We start from the raw sequence: 23,620 nt of genomic DNA on the forward strand, positions 1-23,620 counted from the left end.
ACATAAAGCACGCAGAGAAAATGAAGAATCCTCTGTAGGAATGTGCTAGATCATCCTATTGCCCATTTGTTTGACCTGAAACTATATTTCCCAGAATCTGCCTTTCTGTATGCTTCTGGGTTAGAATTGGCCAAAAAATGAACTTGAGTAATATTTGAGAATGGAAATGATGCCCTTATAATCATTTTGGCATCCTGACAGCTGTAACAGTAAGACACTACACTAAGGCAGCAAACTTCCAATTCCAACATCTTATAAGACTAATTTAAGCAAAAGGGAATTATTAGGGAATATTAGATAGTTCAAGGGATTTCTTTTTTTAAACCAAGTTTTTTTTATTTCTTATTTTAAAATATTTTATTTATTTATTCATGGGAGACACATACACACAGAGGCAGAGACAGGCAGAGGGAGAAGCAGGCTCCCTGTTCATCAGGGAGCCCAATGCAGGACTTGATCCCAGACTCCAGGATCACGACCTGAGCTTAAGGCAGAAGCTCAACCACTGAGCCACCCAGGCATTCCTCAAAGGATTTCTAAGAAGACCCAAGAACTAAGATTTTAAAGCTACATGCAACCAGATGATATAGCCACAAAAAAAAAAAAAAAAAAAAAATCCCTCTACTGCAACAGGATTGTTCTAGTGGGGATGCCTGGGTGGCTCAGTGGTTGAGCATCTGCCTTCGGCCCAGGGTGTGATCCTGGAGTCCCAGGATTGAGTCCCACGTCAGGCCCCCTGCATGGAGCCTGCTTCTCCCTCTGCCTGTGACTCTGCCTGTGTCTCTGTCTCTCATGAATAAATAAATAAAATCTTAAAAAAAAAAAAGGACTGTTCTAGTGGAAAGACTACTTATGATGCTATAGGCTTGATACCAGGATCCATTGTAGCTACTTGAAAAGGGCCAGATGTCTATGCACTGTGCTTTCTAGAATATGTACTCTCTCTGTCTTTGACCCCCTCCTTACATTGTTCTCTTTCTTATCTGAATCTCTGAAAGCTTTAAATGACTGGCAGGAATATCATATGACTTGAACCTTAGCTATAAGTGTGTCTAGAAATACACTTTTTAATTCTCTGTACTCTTAAAGTATGTCTGTGTCCTCCAGCCAGAGACTGCCGTGAACATAGCCATAACCTTACTTGTTGCAGTGAGCAAGAACACACATCATAGGAAACCATGGGGAACCCTCAACAAGAGGATTTTAGATAGAACATATTACAGGATTTGGCCTTTGGTTGTGTGATTTGTGGAGGGCCTAAGGAAGAAAGGATTCACTCTACGTAGGGTGCCATCTGCAAGTGTGTGTGTGATTTTATGATTGAATATCTCAATAAATTTTATATATAGGCAAATAGAGTGAGAAAACAGGTGTAATTGGTAAAGAATTAACAGTCACTTATTTTAGCCAAGAGAGGAAGATGTTTGGTATTTTGTGGGTGGCACAGTGACCTTAATTTTGTCTGTGTTTAGACAAAATTATGGTGTGGACTTGCTTTATCTCATTTAATCATGGTATCAGAGCGACCTTGTCTGGGCTGGTATTCTGTGAGATGGTTTATGACCAATAGGAAAACAACATAGTTTAGTGTTGAATGCTTGGCCAGCTTCCCAATGTCAAAGGCTGCTCTTTTCTTTCTCAAGTGCAATCTAGAAAGAGATTGGAGTGGCTGTTGAGTAAGCACATTCATTGTTTTTGCTCCGGGTATCATCATACTTAATGGTGAAACTCTGGTGTTCCCCACCAAAGTCAAGTACAAGTCTCATTTACCCACTATCCATAGTCATTTAGTATTTCCCAGAAGTTTAGTGAAAGCAGTAAGACAAAATGAAATAAGAGAAAAATCATCAGAAAGGAGGAGATAGATTATTACTTGCATATAATTGCCTACCTGGGAATCGAAGAAAATCAACCAAAAAATAATTAGAAGTAAGGAGTTTAATAAGGCAGTTCTGGTTACAAAATCAGTATACACAATCAATGCTTATCTTTTAAACCAACAATCATCAGTTAGAAAATACAATTTAAAAAAGGCATTAAGATAGAGGCTAACATAAAATATCTAGGAATAAGCTTGGCATAAGAAAAGTATGCAGAACCCATATAAATAAAACTAAAACTTCACTGGGAGACATGAAGACTTAAATAAATGGTAGGGCATACCACATTCTTGGATAGCATAACTCAATAATGCTGCCATTTCAATTCTAATAAAAATGTCAAAAGTATTTTTTTAACTAGACAATATAATTCTAAGGTCACCTGGGAAGATTAATAAAAGGCTGAAGAATTTTTGGAAGATTGAAGGGTGACTTACAGTGCTAGAAAGAAAGAAAGATTTATTATCAAAGTAGCATGATTCTTTTGTAAGAATAAAAATAGCCCCCCAAACAGGCTCAAGTATATATGTTTGATATAGGATAAAGGTGGGATTTAAATGTTCTTTTGCTTCTGCTTAAGGTATAGAAAGCTGTGAAGCACATCACTCCTGCCCTGATAATGAGGAAATGACAGATAAACTGCAAAATCATGACTTTTGTTAAGCCCAGGAGAAAAATGAGGATGTGAGGCCACTGAATCATCTGATTCAGAAGAGACACAAGTCCCTTTGAGGTGAGGTGGGCCTCACAGCTTCCGTGGTGGTCCAGGTGGGTAAGAAACCAGTGAAACTGTAACACTCTCAAAATCCACCTGTGTGTTAGTGTGTCAATCTGGAATAGCTGTACCCAAGGAATTCACACTCAGCTGTCAACTCTTTCCCACAGACTTCCACCAGATGCTCACAAGAAATACAGGGGGCCGGAGACTGCCTCTCCCCAGCCTGGCCTCAGAGGTGCAGGCAGGAGAGAGGCAAGTAATGGCTGTTGGGGATACAAAATGCCATGTACTTCTCTGGATTCCTCTTTTAGGAATCAGAAGCCTTAAGCTCCCAGGGGTAGGGCAGCAAACTCACTTGTTCACAGGGCTCAAAAGGGAGATGGGGCCCAAGGCTCCGCCCACTTCACTGGGCAATTTTCCCTGGAATTCAGACTGAAGCTTCAAGTCTCTAGGGTGGTCAAGTCTGTTATTCCCAGGGCAGACAGAGATGCATAGCTCAGTAGATGCATGAAAGGCATTTGATAAAATTGAACATCCATTTGTGATTAAAAATTCTCTGCAAACTAGAACTTCCTCAGCCTGATAAAGGATATCTGCAAAAGCCCTATAGCTCCAATCATCCTTCATGGGGAAAGATTGGACATATAAATCATGATATGTCCATATAGTGGAATACTACTCATCAATTAAAAGGATGAATTACTGATGCAAGCAACAACGTGGATAAATCTCAAAAGCATCATGCTAAGTGAAGAAGCCAGACTCAAGAGGCTATATACTGTATGCTCATATTAGGTTGATAAGCAGGAAAAGGCAAAAGTATAGGGGCAGCAAACAGATGTGTGGATGCCAGGGGCTGGGGTGTAGGAATGTGGGGCTGACTACAAAAGGGCTCAAATGAGCTTGGTGGGATGATGGAAATACTCCATCTCTGTGTCTTGCTTGTGGTGGTGGCTACACAACTGTCTATGTTGGTCAAAATTCACAGAACTATACTCTTACAAAGTACGGATTACATCCCAAGAAACCGGACTTTTAAAAGCACAGTTCAGGAAGAAAGCATTGTGCTATATGCAGTGCCTAAATAATTGTTAAACCACCTGAAGAAAAATAACTTTTGATTTCTCACACCATGAAATAAGATAAATTCTAAATGGATTATAGATATGAATGGAAAAAAATCAAACCATTAAAAACTTAGAAATATGTGGAAATTATAGGTGATGAATGCATAGGGGATAAAAGCGTTAAGCACAGTAAGGAAGTGAAGACCTTAACATAGTGATTATACATAGGATGATGATTACCAAGAGCTAAGGGGAGTGTGTCCTTGAGAAAGGATTTGCTACAGGAATCTCTCTTCTCTCTCCCTCCCCCTCTTTCCTCTTCCCCCTCCTTCCTCCCCTCCCCCACCATCTCTATTTCCATCTCAATAATATAGATAACAGTTATATGGATGGTTGTCTTATGATTACTTATCACTCTGCAGCCTTCTGTATATGTGCCATATTTTACAATAGAAAAAAAAAGGTAAAATTGGGGCCCAAATACAAATTTCTACGTTTTACACACAGAGGATTTAGGCACAGAGAGACAAAGTCTATTGAAGATTAATTTCTCCCATTTCTTGGTCCAGCTCTCCACTCCCAATCCAATGCTCTGTTAGCCAAAGCAGCCACATGGTTTAACACAAGTTAACAGATTCTGAATCTTATAAACCAAGGCCAACTTAAAAGGACCTAGGTTACTGATAGGAGATGTTTAATCAAAAATGAACAAATGGTGAAATCTGAGTCGGGCTGGAGAAAGCCTTTTAAACATCAAAGTAAAGGCAGAAGCCATAAATGAAAACATCAATTGATTTGACTGCTCTCACATTAAAGATAACATACAAATTTTAAAGTATCAAAGCAAAATCAAAAGGCAATATTCAATTGGGGAAACATTTTTTAAATATATGGCAGGTAATGGGTTAACATTCTTGAACTACAAAGAGCCCTGAAAATCAACAAGACCAGGGCTCAGTGGTTGAGCATGGGCCTTTGGCATAGGTAGTGATCTGGGATGGAGATCTTAGGTAGCTCTGGGATGGAGTCCTACATCAGGCTCTCCACAGGGAGCCTGCTTCTCCCTCTGGCTATGTCTCTGCCCCTCATTCTGTGTCTCTCACAAATAAATAAATAAAATCTTTTAAAAAAATCAATAAGACTAATATCCCAATAGAATAGGCAGGAAATATAGGTAGGCAATGATTAAGGGAAGAAATACATATTTTAAATAAGCATTTAAAAATATTCATTCTCTCTAATAATCAAATATTGCACTTTAGAACTGTGCACTTGTCACACAATTGTCTAGGATTAGAGAGACTGGAAACACCTAGCATTGAGAAGCTGTAGAGAAAAGAGCACTCTGAAGCATTTGATAGGAGAGCAGTTCAGCAACAAGAGCCTCAAAAAATTGCAATTCTTTAACTAGTTATGCTTAAAGATATTTATAATAGTAATAATCGAAAATGACCTGAGACATTCCAGTAATGGGGAGCTGAATAGGTTATGTTACTTTTTGGCATTTTCTAGCCAAAGTAGCACCTTTTTGGGACTTAGAAAAGGCTCCTCTTGCTCCAGAGAGACCTTACCCCATCCGGTCCCATGGCTTGTGCAGGCAGCTGCTAGTTCATTGGATACCATGGCTCTGATAACGCATCATGTGATGCTATGCTACATAGCCATTAAAACACGTGTTTGAATAATTTGGAATGCCATAAGGATATGTTCACAATATGCTATTAATCACACAAAATGGATGAAGTGCCAAGAATAGTTTCTGGAATGTAATAAAAGCTATTATTTAATTTAATGAATTAATTTATTTTTTAAAATAGAAAACCTATATTTATTTGTTTAAGCTATTATAAAGACAAAACAATTATTGTCTGAAATACTTTATCTCAATTTCACTCGTTATGGAAACCGACCCAAGAGGTTAGAAATTAAAGAGGATAACCTGAGAGTTTATAAACGACAGACTGGTGAGACATGGTGGAGGGAGTCAAAGCTAGTCAGAAGCACTTGTGCTAGTGATAGAATATGTGGCTGGGATGTTTCCCAAGAGGCTTCCTAAAGATCCCTGAATAAATTTATCTGGGTCCCAAATCATTAAAAAGACCCTTATCCCTGTGGAGAATGAGCAGATGCTGAAATCTCTTTGTCTTTCTTTTTAAGGGGTATGGGGATCCTTAGGCTCTGCCCCAGTAAGAGCTATTATATTAACACACAAAAAAGATTTTATTTATTTATTTATTTATTTATTTATTTATTTATTTATTTATTTATTTATTTATGAGAGAGAGAGAGAGAGAGAGAGAGAGAGATCATGAGTGGGAAGGGGGGTGGCAGGGGCAGAGGGAGAAGCAGACTCCTCACTGAGCAGGGAGCCCACTGTAGGGCTTAGGCTCTGAAAGGGCATATTTTAGACTCCATCTCCCTTCTTTCCATGCAGTCTACCTACACCTCCAAGCCCCTGCACATTCTCACCACGTGGGCCTACCAGGTTACAAAGATGCATATAGTGAAGGCTGGAACTGGAGGCCTATTCACAGTGCACTTTTACACAGAAGGTTTTGGGGTAGATGATAAACTACAAATATCCTCGTGGTTAAGTTAATTCCCTTTTGTTAAAAAAGATCATAGTTCCTTCTGCTCTTGACAGCTTTTTGTCTCAATATAGTCTGTCTCAAGAGAGAACTGGTTCAGGTAAGCTTAGGAGAAGGAAAAAGACTTTCTTCAACATCCGCTCCACAGTAGAAGAGGCACCAAGTTCTTCCCTACATTTATGAGTAGAATCCCACCAGCCTAAATCATTCTCAGTGATCAACATCTGCATCCTCAAACTGGCCAGTAATTGTTGCTCTAGTATCCACCTCCATCCCATCTTCATAATCTCTTCCTGAATCTTGTGTCCAGGCTCCAGCCATTGTTAAACTGGCTGCTTGCAGGCTGAGAAGGCATACCTTCTCATCCCTCCAGTGTGATTTGGCCTTCTGCTGTTAAATGGGATAATCCTTCATAGGTGTAAAATGTACGATGTCTCCCTGCTCTTGCCCATGTGCTTCTACATCACAGTAATCATCTGAATCTTCATTCTCAGGAGCTGGATGCAAAGCCTGAACGTTGCCTCCAATGCCGATTAATCACGAGGCACAAATTTAAATTCAGCAATACCTTCAACTTATCATCACTGTCTGCTTCTTCTTCAGCAACAGATTCTTTTGATTCTTTCCCAAATTTGGCATTCACCATAACATACACATGTTATGGATTTTAGGTTCCTGGACACTGCCTGCAAACTAATGGTCGGGTGTTCCAGAGAGAATCCTAATCCAGAGCCATCTAACCAAGACAGGCAGCTCTCAGCGACGCCAGAGGCATTGCTATTCAGCAGAGCCTGGCTTTCTGGCTGCTGCACTGGAGCCCCTCAGCCAAGCTGGCTGCAGGGAAACTTTTGAGGAAGCTTGTTGCTGTGGGGAAAGAGGAAACACAAGTAGAGAGGGAGACAGAGCACAGCAAGTCCAGCAGCTCCCCTCATCCTGTCCCAGTAAGAGCTATTATTTTAACACAAAATAAATTTTATTTATTTATTTATTTGAGAGAGAGAGAGAGAGAGAGCGAGCATGAGTGGGAAGGGGGGGTGGGAGGGGCAGAGGGAGAAGCAGACTCCTCACTGAGCAGGGAGCCCAGTGTAGGACTTGATCCCAGGATCCTGGGATCAGGAGTGTTAAGAGATGCTTAACTGACTGAGCCACCCAGGTGCCCAAAAGCTATTATTTTAAAGTAAGTTTTTAAGTGTGTACACAAGCTCAATTTAACAAAGAATAAGTAATATATGCATAGAAAGAAAACTAGAAAAAATTACAATGATACATACCAAGATTTTAAGCGTATTACATTGGGCTGATAAGACTATAGGCAACTGTTATTTTTAATTTTTTTTAAAGATTTATTTATTTATTCATTCAGAGAGAGAGAGAGAGAGAGAGAGAGAGAGAGTCAGAGAGAGAAGCGGGCTCCATGCAGGGAGCCCGACGTGGGACTCGATCCTGGGTCTCCAGGATCACGCCCTGGGCTGCAGGCGGCGCTAAACCGCTGTGCCCCCGGGACTGCCCGTTATTTTTACTTTTTGTGTTTTTCTATACATTTGATATTTTCTAGGTGGAATATATATTATGTAGGTGATTAGAAAAAGAAAAACCCAGTTAAATCCAAAATAAATCTCATTTAAAGGGCCAAACAGAACTAGGTCAACAATACAGCTTACTCAGGAGAAATGTGTGCTTTTGGCTACTTTAATTATTTTGAGTTTTCACATAAAAATTTAAGCCTCATGGATGGAGAGAAGAATCAGTGGAGAGCAACTGTTTAGAATGACATTCAGGGCAGCCTGGGTGGCTCAGCGGTTTAGCACTGCCTTCAGCCCAGGGCCTGATCCTGGAGACCCGGGATCAAGTCCCAAGTCGGGCTCCCTCCATGGAACCTGCTTCTCCCTCTGCCTGTGTCTCTGCCTCTCTCTCTCTGTCTCTCTGTCTCTCATGAATAAATAAATAAAGTTTAAAAAAATGACATTCAGTGATGGTGGTGGAAATGAGCACATTAGAATGTCATGTCTAAATGAGAGGAGTTTACATGAAATAGGCCATTGATGTGCAGGTTGTAACCTGAGCAAAACTGTCTTCTGACTCAGCTCTGCTCCTCACAGATGTTAGTGGTCTAAAGAAAGCTTGGCACGGGACAGAGAACAGATGGAGCACATGGAGGGAAACCTCTGTGCCCTCCACTCAGTGAGTAAGGGGGGAGATAAGGAGAGAGCCATCTTTTTGCAGTTCGTGCTTAAGCCTAAGTTAACGTTATAACATGGCTAGTTCCTTCTTTATATCTGAGTTCCTTGTTCTGATCAGGTGTGGGGTGCCAAGTAAGAGTGTTAAATGTGACATTTCCCTTAATGGTTTGTTTTTCCTTAAGCCATTGGTGTTAATTACTGGTGTTAATGGAGAAGAGAAAGGCCACAGACTGAGTGAAATAATCAGATGTCCATGTCCTTAAAATGGAGTTTCATATTTACCCCATTCGCTCCCTCCCTCCTTTTCTAATATTTCCCTGAACTGTTTACAACCCTCCAGGAACCCCTCACAGGCCTAAAAACAAAGCTTAAACTCTTTATCTTGGTACAAAAGACCTGCTTTTCATTCTAGCATCTTCCCATGTCACCACATCCTCCAACCATACCAAACCAGCATTAGTTCTCTTAAACATGTATGCCATGTTATTTCATGTCTCTGGGCACTTACTGATATTATCAAATGCCCAGTGCATGCCAGGCACTATGCTAACTGTATTAGCCTATGCCTCATGCCAATCCTATCTTGTCTCCGTTTTATAAGTGAGAAATCAGGGGTTCGAAGACACTCAATAATCTGTCTCGAATCACACAGTAAGTGGCAGTGACAGAATTTGAACCCAGGTTGTTGTTTTTTTTTTCACTGCTTTATTGAGCTATGATTGACATACAAAAGGCTGTAGATGTTTAATATATACAACCTGATGTGTTTGGAGATATGCATACGCCTGTGAAACTGTTATTAGTATCAATGCCATAAACTTAGCCATTGACTTCAAAAATTTCCTCCTTCCCCTGGAATCCAGGTTTGAATCCAAAGCTTGAATTTTTTTTTTTTTAAATTGTGGTAAAATAGGTACAACATCAAACTTACCATTTTGGCCATTTTTAAGTGTATGCTTCTGCAGCATTAGGTCCATTTACATTGTTGCTCAGCCGTCATCACCATCCATTTCCAGAGCTTTTCATCTTCCCCACCTGGAACTCTGTACCCATTAACACAAATTCCCCAGTTCTTCCTCCTCCCAGCCCCTGGAAACCACCCTTCTACTTTCTGTCTCTGAATTGGACCACTCTAGGTGCCTCATGTAAGTGGAATCGTACAATATTTGACTTTTTTTGTGATTGGCTTCTTTAATCTAGCATAGTGTCTTCAAAGTTCATCCATGCTACAGCATATGTTAGAATCTCTTTCCTTTTTAAGGCTGAGTAATATTCCATTGTGTGTATAGATCACATTTTGTTTATCTTTCCACCCATTGATGGACACTTGGGTTACTTCTGCTGCTTCTTGTGAATATTGCTGCTGTGAACACAGGCATATAAGTATCAGTTTGAGTTCTGCTTTCACTTCTTTTGAGTATTTACAAGGTAGTGGCATTGCTGGATCATCTGGTATGATGTTTCGTGACATGCACAGGGTAGGAGGTTACAAGCTAGTCATTTTGTAGACTCCCCCTCAATTGGTTAGACTCATGCTATGATTTTGGCTGGAATGTTGTAGATCACATCTCACGGGATGGCACAGGATATGTATTTGGTTATTGGTATTTTTAACTTTGATCACTTACGATGCTGGGGCCAGCCAGGTGTCTCTGCTATAAAGTCTTTTTGTGATTAATAAGTATCTTGTGATGAGATACTTTGAAACCATGTAAATATCTTTCCTATCAGCCTCTCACCCGCTAGAGTTTGGCATCCATTGATTGATGTTTCTTGATGAATAGATTATAACTATGATGGTTATAAAATGGCGATTTTTAAATACCACCATCATTTCTCCTGCATTTATTAGTTATCTTTCTGCTATATAGAAGAGCTTTCTCTTCTCATTTATTTATGCATCAATTCTATCAGTATGGATTTATGGGTACTACCCTATCCAGTGGGTTCTTATCTGTTACAATCATATATTTTAATGCTCACAACTTCTCAGACTCACTCAGTGGAAGCTACTTCAAATTGGTTCTTGTGTCCTCTTGACATTTCTTCATCACTGGGCACTTCCATACTTTGAACAAAAAGATGGTTCTAAGCTCATCATGTTTCCCCCCTGGATCAGTGATCTGAAGACAGTATGTTTATCTATGGAAATAAGGCTACTTCTAAATGTTTGAAATGCAAAAACAGTACTACCCAGGCTGCTTCATGTGTACCCACTGTCAAGCTACGCGGGTTTTGGGTGTCACCACGGGCTTGTTACCAGATTCGTTAGGTGTCAACTCCAACAGAAGATGTGTGCATTTTACAGCCAATGAATGTTAGCTGTAAACCTGGCCCCTGAGGGAGCCCCTATAAAGGCTCTGATAGCACTGATAGGGGCAGTGGAATCATTGGGTTTCCTTCTCTCAGATACTCCAGGGTCTGCCAGCATGGGAGCTCTGTTTGGAGAGAAAACAGTTTTTACATATTTCTCCTTAATGGTAATAGAAGTGAAACTATTGTTGTAAAGAGACACCAGGTTTAGACTGTGCCATATGGCACCAAGCAGCGTTCATCACTACAGCTTCCAACGGCTGAACTCAAAATAGCCCATATTTCTGCCTTGATGGAGAATTAGCCCTTGACTGCCAGGAAACACTCATTGTAGCAGCTCTTCAGCCATGTAATCTAAAATAATTACTAATTAAATGAGAATAAAATAGAGTCCATAATAACAATAATAATCACTGTAGCATTGGTCATTATCCAAGTTACTGTTTGGTGGAGCATGACCTAGGGGAAGACGGCTTGCCAAAAGGGGGAAGACCAGTGAGGGAGCTGAGGCTTTCTCACGACTGCTGAGGTAAGGGCTTGGGCCTGTGCTGGGGGCTTGATGACTGCACACCCAATTTCACATTCCATCTATATGGCCGATCTCATGTTGTTTCAAGGCATTTGTTCACTAATATAGCAGGCAGCACGCCGTGGAAAACCAAGGAAAAGGAACAGCTGTGCGGCTCTTGTCAATGAATTTATATCATCGTAGGAAACAATTCAGGCAATTACCTTGTTTTTGAAGCTCCACAAGCGTCACTCTTATCACCTTCTTGGGATAAGGAAGGCCCTCTCATAAGAAGGGTGTGTCAGTCCAACACCAGGAGGTTGGAAGTGAGTAGGTGGGTTAACTTCAGGTGGAGTGGGTTTCAGATCACATGCATAGGCTGGCCAGCTCTCTAGGAAAGTATAACGTGGAGGCTGTCTGGGTTAGAGGCAGGGTTTCTGCTTCCCTTTGTTTGCATGACCAAAAAGAACATGTATTCCTTTACTTACTCATTCATCCCACAAATGAGTACCTACTGTGTGCCAGACATGTGCTGAGTGACTGGGGGCATGCAAAGAAGAAAGTGCACAAGAGGAGAGCAGGGGCCTCTTTGCAACATGACATCTATGAAGGACCCTTAAAGAAATGTTGAGGCCTGAAGTCAAAGCAGTGTTTGGTTAGGCAAACAATGAGGGGAGAATGTTCCCAGCAAAGGGATGCCATGTGCAGAGGGCCTGCATGACCATGGAACCTCATGAGTTTAAGGAGGTGATGGGGGTGTGTTGTATACAGAGAGGTATAGAAGTACTGAGTGGGGGAGACTGCAACAGAGGAGACCTTGGTGTGTGTATGTGGTGGGGGGGTCCCCCTGGCTTCAGGGGGGGAAGGCTAAGAAGGAGCCCGGATTTTGTTCTCAGTGCCAGCAGAAGCTTTGAGGTGAGTGGCGACAGAATCTGGTTTCTGTCCATAAAAGTTCAGTCTAGTTGCTGGTGGAGAACAGCCTGGAGGGAGTGGGGCCTGGACTGATCCCAGAGACCAGGTAGGAGGTCACTAGAGAATTCAGGTAAGAGAGGACAGTACAGTCAAGGAGATGGCAGGGCATGGCAGCAAGTAGCCTGATGGGGCATTCATTTAGGTAGTAGACTTGGCTGGGGGTGGCCAGGACTTGCGGAGGTATCAGAGTTGGTTCTCAGCTCTCTGGCTTGAGCAACTGGATGAATGGATGTGTATGCTAAGGTGGGAGCTATCAAAGAACAACTCTATCTGAGTGTTAAAATATTGTTTATTGTGGCAAAATATACGTAACAAAACTTACCATTCCAGCCATTTTATTTTATTTTAAAGATTTTATTTATTTATTCATGACAGACACAGACAGTAGAGAGAGAAAGATAGAGACAGGCAGAGGGAGAAGCAGGCTCCATGCAGGGAGCCTGACATAGGACTTGATCCCAGGTCTCCAAGATCAGACCCTGGGCTGAAGGTGGTGCTAAACCACTAAGCCACCTGGGCTGCCCCATTCCAGCCATTTAAAAATGTACTCTTCTGTGGCATTCTTCACATTGTGGCACCATCACCACCATCCACCTCCAGAACTTTTCCATTTTCTCCACCTGAAACTGTACCATTACACATGAATTCCATGTTCACGCTTCCCGTGACTCCTGACTTCCACCATTCTACTCTGTCTCTATGAATTTGACTGCTTTATGAACCTCATATAACTACACAATATTTGTCCTTTTGGGGCTGGCTTATTTCACTCTGCACATTGTCTTCAAGGTTCATCCATGCTGTAGCATGTGTCAGAATTTTCTCCTTAAGGCTGAATAATTCTATTTTATGCATGTGCCATAATTCATTCATTCATTCATTCATTCATTGATGGGCATTTGAATTGCTTCTACCTTTTGGCTATTGTGAACATTGCTGCTACAAACATGAGTGTACAAATACCTGTTCGAGTTCCTACTTTCACTTCTTTGGGGGATATACCCAGAAGTGGAATTGGTGGATCATGTGGTAACTTTATATTTATTATTTTGAGAAACCACCAAACTGTTTTCTACAGCGGCTGCACCATTTTACATTCTCACCCATAGTGCACAAGTGTTCAGTTTCTCTATATCCTCGCCAACACTTGTTTTTTATTTATTTATTTTTTGGATAATTGCTATCCTAATGAGTGTGAAGTGGTATCTCATTGTGGCAAAACACTCAGATTTTTAGATGAGAGAGGTTCACGTGGCACTGTCAAGTGAATGGTTGGCTACATCCAGTAGGATTTACAAAGAGCAGTCTTCTGACCTACGGTTCACTTCGGATTCTGTTGACCATGCTGTGCAGTGGGCTCTTGTGAATGTCTCATCATTGTGGAGTTTCCATATGTGTTGTTAAGGTATTTTCTCTCTGCCAGAATGCCTACTATTTGAGGATGGGAACATTTGGGCATTTGGATTCACTTCTGGTGAACAAATGGCATTTTGTACTGGTTCTCCCTTTTCTAATCCATATTGCAGCTCCAGAGGATATTAAACAAGAACAACTATGTGCTGCACATGAAAGTGGTGGAAAGCTTCAGAAAGGGTATTTATCACCGTGGTCCTGGGAGGTATATCTAGCTGAAATCAAATAGGTTTGATGATCTTTTGGAGTGAATAGACGGCATTTTTGTTTGTTTTTCTTTTGTTTTGTAACAAAGAAAATGCAGCCTTAAAGCGTTTTTCAATTTCTCTCTCAGCTTCCTTTCATTCTCTGATTTCTTTACTCTTAATGGGATAACATAAACCAGTTTTCTGTCGTCTATTATTCATCAAAGCTGTCGATTTAACCTGAACAGAACGAAGGCAAGGATGTTATTAAAATAAAACAACTTCCAATTGAGCTGCTAATAAATGCTGAAATGCATCCACATTTCTTCTATTGATTATATCCTGCCGACAAAGGCAAACACAAGCATGTACCGCACGCTGCCCGTGGAAATGAAAGATTTAATTAGATGAAAACCGAATGAGCTGGAAGATCTACTGCACTCAGCTATCAAACAATTGTTATTCATAATTGGCTGTTTGAAATGTCCCTGCTTCTTGAGCCTTTTTCACTTAAAAAAATTCCCTACCATGCAGTAAGATGAACACGGTCGTTAGTAAATTTTCCCCTGTGCATTTTACAAGCTCAAGGTTGTAGGCTAGAATGAGCCCTGTCAGGCCATAAATCAGGTGTAATAGAACATCCTGAAATTGAGAATTAGCAGGCTAGAGCAGAGAGACAGCATGTCTTCTCCATTTCAGGCCCATCTACAAATGCTTCAGGTGGGAAAAGAGGTGCTGTTGGGGAGCATGTAAGAAGTGGTCCATAAACTCAGAGAGTGGGATTCTTTAGAACTCACTAGCTCTGCAAGTGTGTGCATGTAAAGTTTAACGTCTGGCAAATGCACTCCAGTTTAGTGGTGGGAGTGTATTAAAAAGTTGGTATTCACTTTACCCAGGAATGTTTCAAGCACCTATCAAGTGGCCTGCTTTTTAAGATAGTGGGGGAAAAGAAAAATGCACAGAAATCACTGCCTGTGGCAGGCACGTAGCAGTTAGCCTTTTCAGGTTTTCCTTCTTGGAAGGCCGAAGCTTAATTTTCTCATTTGCACAATGGGGATATTAATTGTACCTATCTCATTGATTTGTTATGGGGATTAAGTGAGACAATGTAGGCAAAGCTTTTAGCACTGTGACTGGGCACATGGTCTGCACTAAATGAATGTCAGCTATCAGCAATAAGAATTCACTTTCCACATGCATGAATCCAGGAAGGGAAGACATCATTTCTTCTATTTCCCATAGGATCCTTTTTAAAATTTTAGATCAATTTAATTAACATATAGTGTTCTATTAGTTTTAGAGGTAGAGGTCAGTGATTCACCAGTTGCATACGACACCCAGTGCTTACTACTACATCACGTTCTCTCCTTAATGCCCATCACCCAGTTACCCTGTCCCCCTGCCACAGTCCCTCCAGAGGCCCTCAGTTTGTTTCCTATAGTTTAGCATCTCTTCTGGTTTGTCTCTCTCTTTGATTTTGTCTTATTTTTTCCTTCCTTCCCTTGCCCTATGTTCATCTATTTCGTTTCCTAAATTCCACATATGAGTGAGATCATATGGTATTTGTTTTTCTCTGACTTATTTTGTTTAGCATAATACCCTCTACTTCTATCCACATCATTGCAAATGGCAAGATTTCAGGTTTTTTGGTGGCTGAGTAATATTCCATTGTATATATGTACCATATCTTCTTTATCTACTCATCTGTTGATGGACATCTGGGCTCTTTCCATAGTTTGGCTATTGAGGACATTACTGCTATAAACATTGGGGTGCATGTGCCCTTTGGATCACTATGTTTGTATCTTTTAGATAAATACCTAGTAGTGTAATTGCTGGGTAATAGGGTAGTTCTTGGGAAAACTTTTCATCTGAAATGAAAGAAGTGTCAATACCTCAGTCTTGAGGTTCTTACAGATTCAGTAAGATGGGAGTTGATGATATTTCAACAAATATATATTTAGCATCTTAAATAATTTTAAAAATAGTACTTTGTTTTTCTGATTACAAAAGAAGTAACAGCTGCTCTTTGACAGTGGAGCTGAGGGTCATGGTTAAGAGGCAGGTAGTAGAGCCAGATTGTCTGGGTGCACATTCCTGCCCACTCCCCAAATGTATGAAGATTGGATGAGTTAAGACACATAAAATACTTGCAACTGGGGTTAGCACATTATGAGAGCTCAGTAAGTTCTAGTTAGAACTTAGTGTTTAATGAAATACAGTAATAATCAACTAAGAGATCCCTCATCCTCATGACCCTGAGATAACTGCTAATAAATATTTACTAAAAGTGTGCTATGTGATTAACACAGCACTACGCATTGTGTGGCTAAATATCAGTTCATTGCTGAACTCTTATTGCCAGCAGGCACTGCACTTGGTGCTTTGCATGTTTTATCTCATTTAAATTTTTTTTTTTGTATTTATTTATGATAGTACACACAGAGAGAGAGAGAGGCAGAGACACAGGCAGAGGGAGAAGCAGGCTCCATGCACCGGGAGCCCGACGTGGGATTCAATTCCGGGTCTCCAGGATCGCACCTTGGGCCAAAGGCAGGTGCCAAACCGCTGTGCCACCCAGGGATCCCTGTTTTATCTCATTTAATTCACACATTTAATTCACGGTGGGCAATATTATTTTCCTCTTTTTTGAGATGAGAAGACAAGCTCCGTGATGTTAGGTCACTACCCAAGGTCATAAGTGGTAAATCATGGAACTAAGACTCCATTGCAGGTCTCTGGCTGCAAAGTGGAATTTTATGCTGCTCTACCTTGATGAGGCCTCATATTGAGTGGACCCATGACAGCCCATCTGAAAGAGAGAAGCATCACCCACGTGAAGTGGGAGAACTGGCGGAGGACACGAAACACGCAGTTCATAATTTGCTCCGTGCTGTAACTGTAATTCTTCTAACCAGGACTCTGACACTTTTTCAATGTAGTGATTGGGGCATTAGAGCAAAGCTGGCACATGAGTTCTGCATCCCCAGCACAATGCTGCATATTAAACAGGGACTCCAGGAATCCAGGTGGGGTTTGCAAGGAGCCTTTATTGGACTCCTACCTGTTTGGGCCTGATTCTGGTGTCAGAGGGCTCTGAGTTTATGCTACACCAGAGTCTTAGGCTAGATATTTTTTCTTTACTATCTGGCCCCCTGCAGCCACCACTTCTGTATAAAAACACTGCGGTGTGTTAGTTCTTGTTTCTCAAGTGTAATTTGGAGTCAAGTGGAACAGATAAACAATGTCAATGAGAATATCTCTTGCAGACACTGACAGGACTTATCCGTCTAGAAACGAGGAGATAAAGGATGCATAAATGTTTAATTTTTCTTTGCATGTTAATGTAACCACTGAGCTCTCTTGGTCCCCGAGCAAATTAATCATCACAGAATGAGAGTAAATGACACACGATCTGTATTGAGCTGTTGTCTGTTGGATCAGCCACCCCTTGGCATGGTATCATGGAAGAGGCAGGGCTCTGCAGCAGGGTGGAGTGAGCAGCTGTGATGGCTCTCAGCATATTAGAAGTCTCCTTGGAAAGCTTAGGACACTGATCTTCTAGCTTGAGGTTGGTTCTCGGCATGTTTGTGGAGTGAAGTTTCATCTCCCTTGTGGAGGAGGTCCAGAGCTGGACTCCAAAGTCCCGCTGTTAAGGTTAGCTTCTCCAATCCCTCGCTGTGTGACTTTTATAAGTCCCAACCTCTCTGAGCTTTATTTGGCTCATGTGCAAAATAAAGTGGTTGCTAATAACTAAATATATAACACGAAGTATGTATCAGTGTTTATGTATGTAAATCCACATATACACATAACGTAAAATTTACCATCTTGCCCATTTTTAAAGGCACAGTTCAGGAGGCTAATAAACTATACTTAAATATAATTGTAACACTATGAATATTGTCACCACTTGCCCAAGAGGCTGTTGTCAGAGCAGATTACAAACAAGGATGAGAAGATGCTTGCTGAAGCATGCAGTGCTTTGTAGGCCTCAGTTGCTATGGCCTGCATGACCCCACCCCCTCTCTGGGGCTTGACCTTCAGATTGCTTTAGCACTAACATTCTGCACAAACACTACTTCTACCTGGCAGAGGTCCCCAAGTCAACAGGGAGGCAAGCCTTGCACGAAAAGGCTGCGTTTTCTCTAGTGGGGCATCAGTGCATGTGGAGGTTTTGTCACTTTTCTGGTCACCCTTTGGAAGGAAGCCATTGGTACAATCTGTCTGACTTGCCAGTGACCCTGTTATATCTGTCTCTGTCTGTATCCATATCTGCAACCGTATCTGTAGCCATATCTATCTTCTGTTTGTTTATTTATTCAAAAATGTTTATCTAGCAAGTCCTTGTTGCTGGGTGCTGTTTGAGGTGCTGGGGATACCACAGTGAACAACAGACAGATCCCCTGCCTTCACGGAGCCTCCGGTAAGGTAGACAATAAACCAGGGGATAGATAAGAACAAGGTAGAAGTGAGGGATGCCGTAGAGGAAAATCATGCCAGGCCAGGAGCTGGAGGGTGACAGGGGCTTCTCTTTTAGATGGATCAATCAGGGAAAGCCTCCTCAGAGGTGTCACTGGAGCAGAGCTGAATGAGTGAGTGGACTGGCCACAGGGAAGTGTGGGGAAGTATGCTCCAGGCAGTGGAGGGAAGAACTTTCCAGAGGCCACGGAGGCTCCTCTCCTCCCTGGGTCTGTTCCACCATGCGCGCCCGGGGCCAGCTCCTTCCACTCTCTGGCTCTGCTGCATCCTAGAGTGCGGCCCTGGGCCACAGGGTCACAGATGACCCACATGCCCTGCATGATGGTATGGCGGCCTGCAGGTAGGGGGACGTAAGTGAGGACATGTCCTTAGTTTTTAGGCGGTGACCTTGGAGTTGTAGACGTGACTTTGTCTTATGTTTCACTGGGCACAGCATAGCTAGATTTAGCAAACAAAAATACAGGACACGCAGTCAAATTTGAATTTCAGATGAACAATTGTCAGAAGTTCAGAAGGAAAAAAACAGAAATAAAAATGAATGAACCACTAAAGAAGTAATTAGCAAAAAATTATTGTGCACATACCAAAAAGGCAGTATGTAAACCAACTCAAACCAAAATATAGAATGAAGCTCAGATGTCTAGTGTCAAAAAGCAGCTTGTAGAAAGCATTCGCTTGTAGGGCAATGACTATTGTTCACAGGGAACAATTTAAGCTTTGCTTATGATTTTCAGAGGCATGAGCAAGAAATGACCCAGGTCAAGTTAGCCGTGCTTGTCTTGCAAAATAAGCTAAATAAAGCTTTGCTCATTTGACTGGTTTTGGTCAGGAAAGTTTGAAGTCGGGTCTCTCTCTGTGTTTGATTTTAACACAACTGATATATTTTTTTTGAATAGGGCATAGTTATACTAAAACAATGATTGGGCTATTAAAACATTGTGATTTAACTTTTATTTTAATTCCAGTATAGTTAGCATAGTTATATTAGTTTCAGGTGTGCAGTATGGTGATTCAATTGCATATATTACTCAGTGCTCATCATGACAAGTGTACTCTTAATCCCCTTCACTTGCTTCCTCCATCCCCCATCACCCCACCCTGCACCTCCACCTCTGGTAACCATCTTTGTTCTCTGCAGTTAAGAGTCTGTTTCTGGATTTGCCTCTTTTTTTACTTTGTTTATTTGTTTTATTTCTTAAATTCCACATGTGTGAAATCATATGATATTTTCCTTTCTCTGACTGACTTATTTCACTTAACATTTACTCTCTAACTACATCCATGTCTTTGCAAATGGAGAGATTTCATTCTTTTTCTTGGCTGAGGAATATTCCAGTATGTGTGGGTGCATGTGTAGACACATCTTTTTCTTTTTCTTAAGATTTTATTTGAGAGAGAGAGTGCATGAGCAGGGGGAGGGGCTTAGGGAGAAGCAGACTCCTTACTGAGCAGGGAGCCCAAAGCCGGACTTGATCTCAGGACCCCTGGGATCATGACCTAAGCCGAAGGCAGACACTCAGCTGACTGATCCACCATACGTGCCCCTATGACACATCTTTATCCATTCATCTGTTGATGGATGCTTGGGCAGCTTGCATATTTTGGTTATTGCAGTAATGCTGCACAGTTATTTAACTTTTAATTTGGGAAATACATATACCAAAAAATTATTGGTTATTTATCTGACATTCAAATCTAACTGAGAATCCTATATTTTTTATGGCAACCTTAATTGTCCAGAACCTAGTCATATAGACTCATCTAGCTTCAAGAGAGTCTGAAAACCTAGTCTTTAGGTGGGCAGTATTGCGTCCAACTACAACCTGGGGTTTTAATTACTGAAAGGAAGAAGGGAAATATGGATACCAGGGACAACTAGCAGTCTTTGTCAAAACTTACAGTCTCATTCATTCACTTATTCATTCTACCAATATTTATTAAGCACCTACTGTATGACAAGCATTGGATAAACAAGATAGATAAGGCTCCTACTGTCAGAGAGTTTATATTTTAGTGGAAAAGACAGACAATAACAACTTAAACACGTGTCGAATTTCGAGTAGTAATAGATGTTATGGAGAAAAATGAGGCAAGTCAAGTCCTAGAATGTGATGGGAAAGCTGCTTTTCAAATGAGAAGGGTAAGGGAAGCTTTTTAGAGAAAGGATGTTTGAGTAGAGACCTGAATGAAGTGAGGGAGGAAGTGTGTGGAGCTCTGGGAAGAGCATGTTGGCCAGAGGGACCAACTAGCACAAAGACACTATTGACCTTGGCATGTTTCAGGAACTAGAAGGCCCATAGGGAGCCATGGAGGGATCAAGGGGCAGAGTATAGGGGAAGCAGGCAGGAGAGCACCCTGAAGGCCATGCATGACAAATGCTTTTTTAAATTGTAGGAATGATGAGATGCCACTAGAGGGATTTGAGCAAGACAGTTATGTGATTTAATTTATATTTTCACTAGATCACTGTGCCTACTGGCCAAAGTGGCTCTAGGGAACAAAAGTGGGAGAAGGGAGAGGAGTTAGGTGCCTGTGGCAGGGTACTGAGCTTGATAGGGCGGGCCATAGGATAAAGGGACGGAGAAGTGGTGGGATTCAGGATATAGAGGTACTAACATCATCATCATCTGACAGAGGAGGGAGGCTCTGAGAGTCAGGGCTGGAATCTAGGTCTGTGTGACTTGGGTGCTCTGCTGGGAGGAGGTGTGGGGTGCTACTCACAGGAGGAAGGTCTTGTAGCTTTGGGAGATGGCCAGAACCCTTGGTTCCAACAGTGCAACAGGAGCAAGAGGGAGGAGGACTGGAGACGACGAGGGCCATGTTCACCCTTTCCTCCTACCTTCTTCCCAAGCATTGATTCTGCCCAAGACTCCAGATCTAAGACAGTCTTACTGTTTTTGGCATCATTAGGATTAAAGCTTATCTCCTCCTCCGTGAAAAAAATAAAAAGTACCTGCTCTTGGAAGTTGGCAGCTCTCAGCAGTAACACCAACAGCACATAAACTTTTCAAAGAGGAAGGTGACTGTTTTATTTTCTGGGTTTCTCCTGTCCCTGGGTTGGAGAGGAAAGCAGCTTTGGAAGCAGCCACACCTGGTTCTGAATCTCATTTACCAGCTGAGCCTTGGTTTTTTGCATCTGCAAAGTGGGATCATAACACAGCTGCTCCACATAATAGCCGAGGGCTTTAGAAGAGAAAATGTGCCCGAAACTAGTAGCAGCCAATAAATGTGATTCATTTTATGATTTTGTGATCATTTTGGCTCTAGCTTGCTCTAAGCACTGTTCTTTATCTTTCCACCAGTTCCCTTACTGACCCTAATCTTTTCATTATTGCTCACCCCCTTCCCTTGCTTGCTTCTGTTGTGATATCTAGAGCCCCACATAATGTGGTCTTGTTGGAAAACGGAATGAAAAGTAGTGGAAACATGTCAGGGCAGGGTGTATGGAATATGGAAGGCCCTTCCATTAACCTGTTCTCTAGAATTGGAATATGAAATATTCATTTAAGTCCAGAGAAAAGACATTGAGAACTTGATGTTCTTGCTCAGTCCAGAAGCACACTGCTGATAAGCAACAAATTAGAAATGTGAGCTTTCTCCAAGTGCCATCAAGATGTGTGTTGCTGGTGGAGCTGGTCTTTCCCTGCAGGTCACTTAGGCTCTTCCTGAAGCATAAATTTGGATGGAAATGATCACTATGTCTGATGAGGCCTGAGAGCTTGGTGTCAGATTTGGGAAAGGTATTTGAAGTCCTGTGTATTTGAATCGTGTGTAAACACATCATGCAGTGTGTCTGGTTGTTCTTGGTGGGGGGCAGGAAGTGGATCTTGAGGCAGTGGATTTCAAATATAGATCAGCTGGTCAGCTGGATGAAACAACTAATAGGCTGTGGACTCACAGTGGAAAGAGCTCTTAGAAACCTACGGGAACAGTTCTTTTTTCAAATAAAGATACAAAAGCCCAAAGAGGGGTGCCTATTTGCTCAAAGTTACATGGCTTTGCCTGAAAGTAAAGCATGGTAGGACTGTGATAGGCTTTGAGATCAGAAAAGTTGGATTCAAATCCTGGATCTATCATTATGTTCCTTGGGTAAGTTACTTAACTTTCTTTTTTAATATTTTATTTATTTGGGGGAGAGAGAGAGAGAGAGAGAGAGAGAGAGAACACAGGAGCACAAGCAGGGGGCGTAGCAGAGGGAGAAGCAGGCTTCCCATGGAGCAGGGAGCCCGATGTGGGGATCCATCCCAGGACTCCGGAATCATGACCTGAGCCGAAGGCAGATGCTTAACTGATTGAGCCACCCAGGCACCTCGTTACTTAACTTTCTAAAGCTTCAATTTCCTCACTTGTGAGATGGGGCTGCTAGATGTTCCTACCTCACAGAATGAGTATGAGGGTTAATAAGAACATCTATGTAAAATAGGACAATGCTTGGCACCTAGTTAAGTACTCAGTAAATATTGGTGTTTTGTCATGTTGATGCTAACACATTTTTGAGGCTCCTGGAACTGACAATAGGAAAATCTGTTTACTGCTAACATGCCACAGGACTTTGGTTTGGTCCTTATGAGAGAGTGTGGCGAGTTGAGTTGTGTTACACCAAAAGATCCATGCATGTAACTCCCGTTTCCTGTGAATGTGACCTTATTTGGAAATAGGGTTTTTGCAGATGTCATCAAGTTAAGATGCAGTCATACTGGATTAATGTGAGCCCTAATTCAATGCCTGGTGTCCTTATAAGAAGAGGGAAATTGGTACACAGACACATGGAGGTAACACCATGTAAAGACAGAGGCAGAAATTGCAGTGAAGCAGATGGGTGATCATCAGAGACTGAGGGGTGGGGGAACAGGAAGCGAGTGCTTAAGATGATTTCCTTTTGGGGTGATAAGAATGTTCTCAGGCTAAATAAGAGTAGTGGTTGCACACCATTTTGAATGTACTAAATGCCACCGAATTGTATAATTTAAAGTGGTGAGTTATATGTGATGCAAATTTTTTTTTATGTGATGCGAATTTTATCTAAGAACACAGAAGCCAAAAATAATCCCTCTCCACCCCAGTCCTCTTCAAGGGCTGTTGAGGTGGCCTCTAGAAAGATAAAACTCTGGCTGGGCTCTGAGTCTGGTGGAATTACCCAGACTGAATGCCATGGGAATGTGGGAGTCCTCACTCCCTCTGTCTGCCCTTCCTACCTCTCCCCAGAGGATCTCTCAGGGCTGTCTGCACCAGTGCAGAGAGGTTAAGAACACAGGCTTTCAGAGATTTTAATCTAATTGTGAGTCCTGACCTGGCAGATTCTATAAATCCTCTC

General features: G+C 41.7%; 1 pseudogene; it reads right to left on the reverse strand.

The window, feature by feature from the left end:
* Positions 1-6,463: 6,463 nt before the first annotated feature.
* Positions 6,464-21,126, reverse strand: LOC121486983 (annotated as a pseudogene).
* Positions 21,127-23,620: the final 2,494 nt, after the last annotated feature.

This window comes from Vulpes lagopus, chromosome 3, assembly GCF_018345385.1.
Source record: "Vulpes lagopus strain Blue_001 chromosome 3, ASM1834538v1, whole genome shotgun sequence".
Classification (NCBI taxonomy): Eukaryota; Metazoa; Chordata; class Mammalia; order Carnivora; family Canidae; genus Vulpes; species Vulpes lagopus.